The sequence below is a fragment of the Lygodium microphyllum genome, chromosome 8 (genome assembly GCF_053477565.2).
Source record: "Lygodium microphyllum isolate KBCC chromosome 8, Lygodium_microphyllum_v1.1.10, whole genome shotgun sequence".
In the NCBI taxonomy this organism is placed as follows: Eukaryota; Viridiplantae; Streptophyta; class Polypodiopsida; order Schizaeales; family Lygodiaceae; genus Lygodium; species Lygodium microphyllum.
Genome location: NC_141142.1, coordinates 141,564,366 through 141,571,744, shown reverse-complemented (window position 1 = coordinate 141,571,744; position 7,379 = coordinate 141,564,366). Strand labels below are relative to the sequence as shown.

Below are 7,379 nucleotides of genomic sequence, written 5' to 3'. Positions count from 1 at the left end.
TTCCTACATGGGCATCAAATTGTTGTTGGGATGATTGACCAATAATTTCACTATAAAGTAGACCAAAACTCCCACATCCAATTAAGTCCACCATTCTTGGAAGGGAGACTAGATGGTGTTGCTCATGGAACCAAGAGATTCGATTAACTACTAAAAAGCATCCCTCTTAAGGTTTCAACAATGGATACCCTACCATTGTTCGAGTAGGCAACCATTAGTTAACCTGCATTCTCAAATAGGAGCTATTGCTTTTGTTGCCTCATCACCAACAAATCTACATTTTGCTCTTCCATCACTATGTCTTTAGATTCTACACCTTTCAATTTTTCATACATTTCCTACTCCGAGTGGCTCTTGGCTACTGCATGGCATTACCCTCAACTGTGGACTATTGCTTCTACTCTCAATTTGGTGGTATCCCTAGACTTGAGATCCATACATGGACAATGTTATTCACCAAAACTGTCCGTCGACTCACTCCCACAAGAGTCAATGGTTGTTGGTCATCTTCGCTTCTCAAGGGTAATCTACATCTATATCATCTTACTCACTCTCATATCTCACATTCATTCATCCGATAGATTCTACTCCTCTCCTTGCGTCTTTACCTTTTGTTTTGAGTTAATTGTGTTTTAATTGTGTTCATACATTCTATGTTTTCTTTGTGCAATCCCTAGCTATCTTCACAAATAAGCTACTCTTTCCATTGTGTTGGTTTTCACTTTCTTTGTTGTCCTCGCCATCAACGGTATTTGCTAGCCTGTTGCACTCTTGATTCCCACTGAAATGGTTTTGGAAGAGACTGCTAGTAAAAGAAACTTCCATAGAGTCATAATCACATATACTATTGTGATCATGGATATATGTGAAATCATTCAAAAAAATCTTTTTGCACAAGGGGGGCAAAACCATTTACACCCATGCTTGTCCAATCTAGTGCAATTCTTAGTAGCCAATGCAACCTGTCCCTCAAGATCCCAGCCGTCCATGATGCAGTACGGGTTGTAGTGTTCTCTTCACAAAACTGATCCATTCAGTCAATTGCATTCAGACTTGGTTGATTAACAGTGTTAGAAGGTAAGGAGATTCAAGCCTTTTTTGTACCAAAGAAGGCTAATATGCATTTGTGGAACCGATCACTCTTCTCAATGGTCACCTCATAAATGTAGTGCCATGGAGGCCTGTGGTGGGGTTTACATATTCTTGTCCAGGTAATAATTGCAAAGACGCGGTTCAAAATGATATGCAGTAAGTGCTCATAAAAGGATGAGGAAGAAAAATCATCCTAGTGAAAAATTATCTCGAACTGCAGGTTATATGGTCAGATGGGGAGGGGCACATTCTTGCAGATGATCAACAAGTACAATCTTCACATCATCTCTGTTAATGCTTCAAATGCATCAGCTGAAAGGGCAGCAAGCTTGGAGTAATAGGTACTTAATGAGATATTAAGTAAAACAGCTTTTGACAGGCAGCTAGTAATCTGTAGACAATTGTTCAACAGTCTCATTCTGAGCCTCATCTATCTCATGATAAAGCAAGCTCCTTAGCTAAATGCAATCACAAAAGGCTACTCTACATGTGTGTCTTGCCTCATCTCTCCTTGACATATCCTAGGGCCTAGCCCCATGATTCCCCTATTCTTATTGAGCTAGGCCTATGGATCTGAACAGTCCAGTAATTCATGGATTGGCAATAATTTAAACTGGCCCATTTTATGAGTTCCTCATACTAGAAGAGATCCCATAACTTTTGTAAAACTGTTGTGTTTATTGTACAAGGTAATCTTTAGCAACCCTAAGTTGATCCATGAGGTTTAAAATGTTGACTGCATAACAAATTAAAAAACGTCCATGACAAGTCAATGAAGACATTTCAGGTGTCTATATAATGCTGAGGAAATCTTCCCTTCTCATGAAAGCTATTTTCACATCTGAGCCTCCTGCAAAAAATATGCCATCCAATCCATCAATCCAGAATCCAGGCTGTAGCAGACGGCAAGCATGTAAACCTTTCCCATCAAGAAACCTTGTAGGTACTTACAGAGCTTCCCATCAGTCAGCTGCACTTTACATTGCTTATACCTTAAGAGATCAACTACCCAATGAACTGCTCGTGAAGACTGATATCATTGACCCTTGTCTTCAAAAACATTCCAACTTTGTAAGCAAAGCCTGCTTGAATAGTTTACAATTCAAAATCATCATCCTTCCAAGCTTCCTCAGAAGCTGCTTCCTCCTCTTCATCATCCAAAACAAAGTACGGATTGTGAGGAACAGGGCGAAACTTATAGCCTGTGAAGACATAAAAAGCTAATGTAGCCAGTTCACGAGCCAAGTCACTGACCCAAGTGTAATGATAAGAGGTGACAGTCTGGAGGGCAAATACCACAATACGCGTGAAGTAAATGTAGCTCACAACAACAATATAGTACTGTCGGAAGAGTGTCAATTTCACCAGATTTCGTGCTGCCTTACCATCTGTGTGGGCTGCCTCCCGAAGGTGTTTGATTGACCATACAATTGGGAAAAGCACAGCACAGCAACAAATGACATCCACAAGTAGTAACAGCTGTTGCCAAGTCAGCCAGTTTTTGTCAGGTAAGCCTGCTTCATCTAGCACAACAACTGCAATGTTGGCAATGACCTGCAGCGGGATCACAATCATAAGAACTTTCTTTTCTTTCCCTTGTAAGTAGGGCTTGAGAAAGGACCATCCGGTGCCAATAAGCACAATGACAGCAAAAAGCATTACACCTTTCAAAAAGCTGAAAGCATAGAAGGCAACATCCCAACCATGTGGGGTCCCTGTTTTCTTGATGTAAAATTTGTCTTCAGCATCGGAAAACATGTAAAACGCCTTTAATGTTACCAATACCCCCATTAAAATGTGAATGCGATGGGCAGTTGATTTCTGTTTCACACAGATACAAATCCAGACCACTGCAAGTATTACATACACCCAGAAGAAGGAGAAAAAGAGAACTGGAAGCTGAGTCTGCCCCTCAGAAAGATAGTCTTTGGTAGTACCCTCCAGGTTGTACATGGAGGTTCTCACTGACATTGACACAGCAACCCCTTGCAAGCAATTCGCAAACATCAATATATAACGGTTAGCACCTGGAGCAGGATATGTGTGATTGGCATGGTGTGAGGAGCCACTGAATTCAACAAATTTAAGAAGAATGTGAATTGCATTACTTTCCAACACACAAGTGACATTTGGCTCACTATTAACTTGTATCCAATCATCATCAGTTGCCAGAAAGAATCCCATCAATGACAAATCATGATCGGTTAGGGGCTGATCTGCTGAAGAAAACCATCTCACGTTATCAACATCGAGCTCTAGTTGACCACTTTTGGTATACCCAAATTGTTCCAGCCCAATGAAATCTCGAGTATCATCTTTGATTGACCAATGGTGAATCCCTGCCTCTATACTTGAGATCCAATGGGACAAAGCAAGGAAACCAATGAAAAGGAGAACCCATCTTCTCCTACAAGCTAAATCCATTTGCTCTACAAAGATGTGTCGTATTTGTATGGACAATGCAGATGCTAGATCAATACGTCAGTGAGTGCAAGTCCTTGCAGCCACTATCAGCTTGCCATAGCCATGAAACTCTGTCTCTGCAAATCACGAGAAGTATTAAATGAGGAATGATGAGCTGCAGTGTTCACACCCATGCAGCATAGAGCATGTCGGCAAGCACTGATGTGCAGGATTTGGAACAGCAGCAGAAAAATAACAAAAAGAGCAAAACATGACAAATGCATTCAGTAATGTGGGTTGATTGCATTTCCCGAAGTATGTGAGATCAATGTATTCAGGAGATCCTCCTCACCTTTATCTGTGAGGGAATGAGACCCCAACGGGATGTAAATGACAGGTACAAGTTCTCATGAGGGAAATGACGTGCTGAAGGTATATCAATGACAGGGAAAAGTGTTCGTTTCCTCTGCTTAAACCGTTATTTATTTAAGTAGTGTGCAGGGAGAGACATCAATACAAAGGATCCCCAGTGTGCTGCAAACTCTCTAGGGGCAGCTCTGCAGGCAGGAAGCATACAAATCTGATACCTGGCTGGTCGAAAAAGCCCAAAATTTCAGCCAGTCAAGAAGGCTCAACTTACAGTTCCTATTTGCCAGTGAATGGAGTAAGGTTTGAGAATCCAACCCAAATGGACCGGACCAAAAACATGAAGTGTATAGAACCCCTCACCCCTGAAATCCAGCTCTAAAATCAATGTCTGTCATCATGTTAGAAGCCCAGATCGTAGAGAAATAGTTACAGAAAACCCTTGATTTCCATCACCGAGTTACTTAACATTGCCGTTCATCGTTCATCGAACGGGCGATTGGGTTCTGCGCCACTCGATGAAAGAAGAGGGATCCCAGGCGCTCTCTCTCTCTCTCTCTCTCTCTCTCTCTCTCTCTCTCTCTAACCATACACACACCGTGTTTCGAAGACGAGAGACAGAGGGTAGCTCGTACCTGTCTAATCCGAGGCTGCCATAGCAGAGCTTGACAAACAAGACAGTCTTGGACGAAGCTATTCAACGAACGACCAGGACCAGCTGCGTTCAAAGGCTCGCGCGGCCGGTTACAGGGAGATCAGGACAAATAGAAAACCATGAGTGACGAAGGTGATGTTTGATCGGCTATGCGACGGACGTTTTGAGGATAATAGGCATGTTATGCCACAAATAACCATCTCAAGGTTTCAGATCTGTTTTCAAAATGAATACCATGCTAAAAACCAGACCAAGCCAATTTGAAGAGAAGGTGTCCAACCATACAAGAGATGCCAACTCCCTTTAGAATTTGGTACATATTTATGTGTGCATGCACATGCAAGTGTGTTACATTTTTGTGTGTGAAGATGGATTAAAAAGGTGTAGAACAGGAGGTGTCTCTGATTAAGCTCTCAAGTCTCCCCTCTTGGTTTATATTTTAGGTGTCATACCATCATATTCTAGTTCTAATGTCTCGAGAAGTGAAAGAGTGAGTTGTCATCCAAGTGTAATTCACATTGCATATTAGATAAATATCGTAAATTGGTTATTACTATGAAAACCGTTATCACACTTTTGAATGCAAGCTAAAGACTCGGTCAATTCTATAGTTGCTTACAACTATCTGTATCACTACATTCCAAGATGTGGCACACAATAATGACTCTGGATTAAGTTATATACAATAATAGATGAGCTATTGACTTTATGGAACTTATGTACTAAGTTCTTCAAGGAAATACTTGCACATGCAACATAAACATTAATGAAAGGGGTCCTTTACTATATATATATATATAATTATGGGTGCCTATGTACTCACATGGACGTGTGTGTGCATGCATTATTTAAAAATAGATATTTACAAGGATGTGTGTGTGTGTGTGTGTGTGTGTGTGTACACTAGCTTGCATGGCCGGTGTTGCCGACCATGCCCACTAACCATGCTTCATGCAATTGGCGTCTTTGCAAAGCTCACAAAGCTACGCCTCACTCACTTCGCATTTCTATGAGCCATTGCTCACAAAAAATAAAACAAATAGTATGCTATGTGTGCAATAAATATTTCACTTAATGTATAATTATGCATGTGCTAAAGCTACTTTAATGTATGACACAAATTCTTAGATATTGAAATGGAGGTTTTATGTGAGACATAATTCATACTTTTTCTATACTTGACTTTATAAACCTTAAAGGAATGTATTGTTTAATGCCATATCCTTAGATGCATCCACACCTTTGATATGTCCTTTGGATCTTAACCTACAATTTTTAATGTTTACATACTATAATAACAAATCATTCACATTGGAAGATCTTGTTGAGCTCTCTCTCTCTCTCTCTCTCTCTCTCTCTCTCTCTCTCTCTCTCTCTCTCTCTCTCTCTCTCTCTCTCTCTCTCTCTCTCTCTCTCTTGTGAGTTAAACATCCATTAGTTTAATGCCCTAAACTAATCCACATGTATTTTTGACTTAAGACAATACATCTAATAATAACTATGCACACCCCTAGCTTCCCATATGATCATAGTGAGCCTTTATTTATGAATTCCTAAAAATTTCCATGCATCTTAGCATTCTATTTCCTTTTTTATGAGATTTTGAGATAGAATAAAGGCATTATAAAGTGAGAATGTTGCTAGATAGTCATGAGGAAACTACACCGCATAAAGTTAGTTAATGCCATTTTAAATTCCTCATATCACTTTCTTCATAAGAGCTAGTGTTGCATATAGAACTTTACAATATTTAGATAGTGATCTATTCTATTAATGTTGAACATTTACCACCTATCTCATCTCTATTAAAGTAGGAGCTTTAAAAGCTCACATTTAATTAAATAGGTTTTAGTAAATCAAAGGGCCAGTATGGGCACCTAGTTAGCACCCAATTAGTTCATAAAAAGATATAGTTAGGTGGGCCTTCATGAATTGGTGAGAAGATTAACCCATCCCCAAGGAATGGGTCCAATGAGTCATGACATCCTCTTTTCTTCTATTTTGGTCTTTAAGTAATGAAATTATCATCTTTCCTCTCTCATCACTTTCTTCTGTTGTGGTCTTTAAGCAATGAAATTATCATCTTTCCTCTCTTAACACTCCACTCATAAAGTATTATTGTGGAAAAATAATATGCTTCATATGACCACAAGAGCTAGACGGCATGTTCATCAACTCAAAACCACTTATACCCAACCCATACTTGCAATTCCATGCATCCGCAACCTCCTTCGTCTCATAGGACTACACTCAATCTTTTGAGTAATATTTGACATGTCTTGGAACTACACCAAAACCACACAACTAATATATTGCATACATTTGTATGCATCATGGTGCTCTCATACTCAATACATATTTTTAATGCTAAATTGATACATTTGCCCTCATGCATTGGCAAGTGTTAAGATTTTGAGAGTTTTATACGATTTAAAGTTTGTATCAAAGAAATCTCACATATTTGTGCAAGTTGATATGAATAAAGACTTTGTGTTTGCTTGTTTAGCATGCTTACCTTTTAAAGCCTCTTCAAATATATCTATGATGAGTAAATATACATATTCAAGCTAAGTGGGAACAAACTTCACTAATAGCATTCCAACTCTTTTACATGAACTGAGAGTGGGCCCTTCATGTCGAGGCTAGTGCTACGCACCAGCTTTGGTGCTTTGGGCACCAAACTTTGAAGTATCACTATTACAATTGATTGATACAATTTTTTAAAAAAGGAAAATTTTTATTAATAAAAAACAAAGAAGGCACGAAAATATTTCACATACTAGTAATCTTACAAAAACATGAGAGGAAAAATATGAGAAAGACTAATATTAAATGAGTTAAATTTATAAAAACATTATTTGAG

The 7,379-nt window shown here is 39.2% G+C and overlaps 1 pseudogene across 2 annotated transcripts; it reads right to left on the bottom strand.

Moving 5' to 3' along the window:
* Positions 1-809: 809 nt before the first annotated feature.
* Positions 810-4,813, bottom strand: LOC148032948 (protein CANDIDATE G PROTEIN-COUPLED RECEPTOR 7 pseudogene; annotated as a pseudogene). 2 transcript variants are annotated; one of them, XR_015691692.1, is made up of 4 exons: positions 4,497-4,813; positions 4,136-4,226; positions 3,848-4,052; positions 810-3,632 (listed from the first exon to the last, which is right to left on the bottom strand). The product of XR_015691692.1 is annotated as a protein CANDIDATE G PROTEIN-COUPLED RECEPTOR 7 pseudogene, transcript variant X2 (transcript). The 2 variants fall into 2 exon arrangements; XR_015691691.1 differs by lacking the exons at positions 3,848-4,052; positions 4,136-4,226.
* Positions 4,814-7,379: the final 2,566 nt, after the last annotated feature.